The sequence below is a fragment of the Mustela lutreola genome, chromosome 4 (genome assembly GCF_030435805.1).
Source record: "Mustela lutreola isolate mMusLut2 chromosome 4, mMusLut2.pri, whole genome shotgun sequence".
Classification (NCBI taxonomy): Eukaryota; Metazoa; Chordata; class Mammalia; order Carnivora; family Mustelidae; genus Mustela; species Mustela lutreola.
The window spans coordinates 127,283,117-127,289,359 of NC_081293.1; the positions used below are offsets into that span (position 1 = coordinate 127,283,117).

Below are 6,243 nucleotides of genomic sequence, written 5' to 3' on the forward strand. Positions count from 1 at the left end.
GTTTTTGCGTATATGTCTGTGCCTAATTGCTTGGTGGATATCTCCCTTGAATTCAAATTATTTTTAATATATTCTCTTGGGATTTTATAAAAACAATGATATGTGCCCTACATCATATATTTGACTAATCTTCCATGCTAAGTAACTTTCCCTTGCCCTGTGGTTTTTGAGTTGTGGACGTGTGAGTCAGCCATGACTAACTGTGTGTGCTTGCTTGGAACTTTCAACCTTTTGGAAATAAAGCAAAGGGAAAGGCCAGGGAGAGAGATCATTTGCTGTGATTGCAGAAGACTGGAGGGCCCAGTGGTGTAATGATGACTGATAACGTTGAGGGTCTCCCCAATAGATCATTCCTATGAAATAATCTTGGGTTCTTTCCTTCTCTCCCTTCATCCTTCCCTCCCTCCTTCCGCCCCTCCCTTCCTTCCTTGGATTAACCGTGTTTATTACTTGGAGGAAACAAGCACCTTCTCAGTCTTGATTATTAGCTTGTACCAGTCTACTCTTTTAGTGTTAAAGGGGGCCGTGCAGATCGTGACTCCAGGCATGATACCAAGTAGGCAGATCAGCTTAGGGGCAACCTGTATCCAGTCACAAATTCATCTCACATTAGCAGTGAAGATTCTGGCATCACCTCAAATTGTTATTTTCCTTACTCATAAGTTTAAGGGATAGATTTCTTCCTTTCTCAGTTTCCTTCCACATAGAGTTCTCTGGCTTTCCAGGTGATTATGTGAACTCTCTACTATCCCTTCAATTAGTTCCTTTACTGTGTGAATTAATCAAATTCACAGTTTCATTGAAAATAAAGATTGGAAAAGAGTCCTGTCTGTGGGTGGAGAGTGGAGGAAAGGCTGGAGGTACAAAAAGGCCAGAATTCAGAAAGCAGTGATTAGATCTGGAGCAGTGCAGGATTTCTGGATTGGCTTAGTTGTAGGGAATAGATTAGAATGACCAGTCAGAAAAGATTAGAGAGAGCTTTAGTTTAAGAATCTTAGCCTAAGAAAATAGCCTTATGGGCCTTATGAGCATATGATGACTTTTCATAGAAGTGTGAGTTGAAAACATTAGTTTTTTTAAAAAATATTATTTATTTATTTGAAAGAGGGAGAGTGAGAGCGAGCACAAGCAGGTAGAAGAGCAAAGGGAGAGGGAGAAGCAGACTCCCTGCTGAGCAGAGAGCCCAACGTGGGGCTCGACCCCAGGACCCCGAGCCAAAGGCAGATACTTAACCTACTTAACCGACTGAACCACTCAGGCGTCCCGAAAGCATCAGTATTAACAGTAAAAGATAGAATTCTTCTTACCAAATTTCAGTAGAAATTAAGAATAATAGGGGTTGAATATGTACGTTGAATCCTGTAGGACTATGGAAAGCATGCTAGCAGATTGGAAAACTTTGGTTTTAGTGTCGTGAATGCTCACTTCTATCTTAAATGCGTGGGGGGTGAACAGATCAGAGGGAGCTTCTCTGGACAGGGGCACCATTAGGTCTATATCGCCCTTGCAGGGGATCACTATGGACCGTGTCCTGATAACTGCAGTCAGCAGTCCTAAGAGACACACTTTGGAAAGCCCACGAAAATGCTCCCCAAATGAGGGGTGCCTGGGTGGCTCTGTCAGCTAAGTGTCAGACTCTTGATTTAGGCTCAGGTCATGATTTCAGGGTTGTGAGAGTGAGCTCTGCATTGAGATCCATGCAGGATGTGAAGCCTGCTTAAGATTCTCTCTCACCTTCTCTCTCTGTCCCTTGCTGCTTGCATGCTCTGTCTTAGGGGGGAAAAAAAGTGCTCCCCAAATGAGAAATGAATGGAAATGAAGCAGTATTTGTGCCTTCGTCACATCCGGAAGGATGAATGCCTTTAGTTAACCACCTGTCACAACTCTGTTTATCTCTCATCACCTTTTTCCTGTGTCCTGGCTCTTGAGGTGTCTGTTAGAAGAGCCAATAGTGGAGGAGAACGTGACAGAGGAACAGAGGAGAAATAAAATAAGTCCCCACTGTTCATTGCAGGCTTACATCTGATACAGACTCTGTCAGGGCTAGTAGGAGGTTGGAGAAGGGAGGGGAAGACTTTTAAATTGTTTTGGACCAGATTGAGACTGTGACCAAAAGGGCCTAGAAAATTTTCTTTCTTTTTCCAGTTTTTATTTAAATTCTAGGTAGTTAGTATATAGTGTAATATAAGTTTCAGGAGTAGAATTTGGTGATTTATCACTTACAGACAACACCCAGTGCTCATCACAAGTGCCCCTCTTAATACCCATCCCCCATATAAACCCCCCACCTTACCCCCATCACCCTCGGTTCTCTGTAGTTAAGAGTCTGGTTTATGGTCTGCCTCTCTCTCTTTTTTCCCCTATGTTCATTTGTTTAATAAATTCCACGTATGAGTGAAGTCATTTAGTGTTTGTCTTTCTCTGACTGACTTATTTTGCTTGGCATAATATACTCTAGCTCCATCCACATTCTTGCAAATGGAAAGATTTTGTTCTTTCATTCCATTGTATATCTGCCTGTGACTCGTGGCAGATGCAGGGAGAGAATTAGTGCACGAGCACGTTTGAATATAGAAGAAAGAATAATGCTGTTTACCACTTGCACCCTATTGAGTCCCACTCGCTGAATACAGTATTTACATATTGGTGTGCAAAGGGGAACACTTACTATGAGGAGACATGGGGAATCAAATCAGGTGCCATGTAATAATAGCTAGCTAGCTATGATCTCCTAAAACCTTAAAGCTGGTGATGATGATGCAAAGAAATGGACAGATGTGAGCGAGAATTAAAGGATACATTTCTTCTTCTTCTTTTTTTTTCCAGATGATAGCTAATTGAATTGAATAAGAAGATAGAATATTGAAAGATTAGTTTGAGGTTTTAAGCCTGGAATAATGGTGATACTATTTACAGAAACAGAGTAATCAAAGAGGTTTCCATGATTGAGAAAATAAGAGATAAAAGGAAAAAAAGGAAAGTGTTTTTGGAAAGGAAAACTAAATAATGAATAAGGAACTATTCAGAGGTCTTTGGAAATCAGAACAAAGGAAGAGCTGGTAGGTCTTCATTGAAAGGAGAGAAAGGGGAAATAGTTTACAACTTGTATCATCTCTAACACTATCTGAGAGTGCCTAATAATGATGATAACAATACTAGTAATAAATTACATCATTGATGCTTTGGGGAATAATAATGGACTTACTGAGGGCTTACTGTATGCCAGACACAATGGAATATTTTAAATGACCCTATAACAGCATTATTATGTTCATGGAACTAAACTTTCTTCAAGAGAAGGGATAGGAGACTTATTGCTGAAGCCATTTATTTATGATCAGCTAGATATCCTGGTACCAATGGTTTCTTAAAAGAATGATCACATATGGAAATGGCCACTTTCCCAAAGAAATAAACAGACAGAATATGACCGCTCACATATGTGGCTAGCATTTTCTACCTGGGTGTTCTATTTGCTTTTGTCAAGTGTTGTGTTGTTCGAAATTTGAAAATGCCAATTTCGTAACTGGATTTGCTTTTCTTACCTACCTCATTGCTTTTTTAAGAACAGAAGCAACTATTTTAAAATGAAATTTGAAAATGTCTTCTTTCATTTCTTATTTTTAAAAATGCATCTTGTGATTTTAGTTCCCATGTTCTGATTTATTGTTTTTGCTTAGGTTCATTTTCCTATATCCTTTTTTTAAAATATAAATTTTGTTTTTTAGAAAAAATTTTTTAAAAGAAAAGTTTTTAGGTCTTCATTCTGCTTCACAGACATCTTAACTTATATTCAAGTTAGCTATGTGCTTCTGGTTTCACTTTTAATATTTTATCAATTACTATTTTGTTTCAAGCATATGGGTTTTAAAAGCATGAATTTATGGTGCCTTGTTGACTGCAAGTTTTTGTGTCATATCCACAGCAGAGGAACTAAGCAGAGTTTCAACTGTTTTTCACAAGTCAGCTATTAGTGTTTGAAAATTAATTATTGTATCATGTCATAGTAGAGTGATAATCCAAAGATGTTTTTTTGTCTGCTAGATTATTTCCCTCTGCACTCAATGGCCTCAAGTCAGGATCACTAAATACTACTTATTTTACTTCCTTTGTAATTCTCAAATTTATGTTCCTTTCTCCCTATGTACCATTTCTGCCTCATTCACAGCATTGCAAAAGGTTCCTAATTTTTCTCCCTACTTTCATCTCTGCCTCCAAAAATGCATGCTGTTGCAGATCTGATGATATTACTCACCATTACCCCCAGGTGGAGTTCCTGGTCCTTAGCCCAGCACGTGAGCCTGGCACAGTTGGATCTGGTCCCATCTCTAGTCTTACCCTTTGCCCTTCCAAATTATCTGTTGGTTCGCCATACATCTCATGCCTTTCCTCCTACCTGTAATTCTGGCCAACATTTCCTTTTCCTGCCAGGCCTTTAGAATTGATCTCAGGTACTCTCATTAAACTCTAGTGTGGATGAGGAGCTCTGCGGGTCCGATGCACCATTGAGCCTTGGGAATTTTTTGTTGTTGTTGTTAAATCATTTAGTGTTAGAATGGAGTTGTTCTCTTTACTATAATATCTTTCCCATTATGCTCTACTGCAGGATAAGAATCTTGTCTTACTCACTTTTAAACTTTTTATTTTGAAATAATTTTAGATTTACAGAAAAGTTGCAGACAACATAGAGAATCCCTGTAAAGTTCCCAAGCTTCACCCATTTTAGTCTCCCTAATGGTACCATCTTCCATTACTACAGTGTATTTGTCAGAGCTAAGAAACCAACACTGATGCATTACTGTGAACTAAACTTCAAACTTCATTCAGATTTCACCAGTTTTCCCATGAATTTCCTTCTGTTCCAGAATCCAACCCAAGATATCACATTGCATTTAGTTCTTTGTCTCCGTAGTCTCTGCTGAGCTGGGACAAGTTATCAGTTTTCCTTATGCAGTTTTGTGACCCAGCAACTAAATGCACTACATTTGACATAGCTTAGAAATTAGGCAATGAATTAATCGGGCTTTGATAGTTCTGATCCCACACTTTGCTATTTTCCCAGCTGGATGTTCTAATGGTTGCTAAAACTTTGTTTCCTTGCAGAGCACTGTTATCGGCCGCTAATCCCAGCTAGCTTTCACTTTGGACTTCATGCTAGCAACTTCTGGCTCATAGGCTCTTTGCATTTCTCTTGGATCCATAGAAATTAACTAGATGGTTAAGATGGAAAGGTTCCAGACATATGATCAAAGGTTACAGAACTAAGGAACTGAAATGTTCCATACTCACTGACTGCTCAACCTAACACCAAGAAGTCAGGTGAGATTCCAAAATTCTTTGGTGCTGTGGCATTGTGAATAGAGTAGGACTTCATCTTCACAAGAGCAGAGGAGGTCAGACCCTTCTTAGCATTTTGTACCGTCAGCTCCTTTCAGCCACAGAAGGGCATAGCAGTGCTCAGGAGAACCCATTATATAAGACAGACTTCTCTTTGGAGTCAAGCCCTGTGTAGGGACTGCTGCCTTGGTTGCATCAAGCAGCCATGAGAATGTGCTCCTGTGGTAGGTATATGGCACTGAGACCAGTAACTCACTCCTACATCTGAAGGAGCAGTACAAAGTGGGCAAGAGGAAGAATTCTGGAAAGATCTGTGTACAGTTTTGTAGCTTTGGGCTCAGGTGGCTCACCCATCTGAAGACTATGTTTGGGCTTCATAAATGATGAACTTGTCCTAACAGACATGGTTTTAGACAAAGAATCTTTAGTTTGGGTGCTTAACTTTTATTCCCTTGACGTCTTCGATGATACATAAGCCTGCCCTAAAAGCAGCGAGTGAAAAAATTACTTGCTCTAACTGGATACAGAAAGTAATTTTATAAATTTACTAACAATATCCCAATAGACTTTTCACATTATCCCCTTTATAACCCTTTCACAAAAATACAATTTAGATAAATCACAGCTTTGGAAGTACCTGCAGCTGAGAAACACAATAACAAAGATTATAGGGTTTTTCATGAATGTCATCCCCAAAGAGTTACAGCCAAATTATTTAGAACCTATGGGGGGAAATAAAAGTCAGGGTGCATTTATATGTAATTTTATTTGTCCTGAGGCCAGCCTGACTATGAGAAACAAAGGTTGATGTAGGGCACAAAGTTTTCTCTCAAGATAGATGTTGGACTTTTGGACTATACCTGTCAACACAGTAATTGGTACATGCATGATACCCTAAAAATTATA

The 6,243-nt window shown here is 39.3% G+C and overlaps 1 non-coding gene across 1 annotated transcript; it reads right to left on the minus strand.

Moving 5' to 3' along the window:
- Positions 1 to 524: 524 nt before the first annotated feature.
- On the minus strand, positions 525 to 673 carry LOC131830858 (U12 minor spliceosomal RNA). The gene has a single exon (XR_009353419.1). It is a non-coding gene; the product is annotated as a U12 minor spliceosomal RNA (small nuclear RNA).
- Between the last annotated feature and the right edge of the window lie 5,570 nt (positions 674 to 6,243).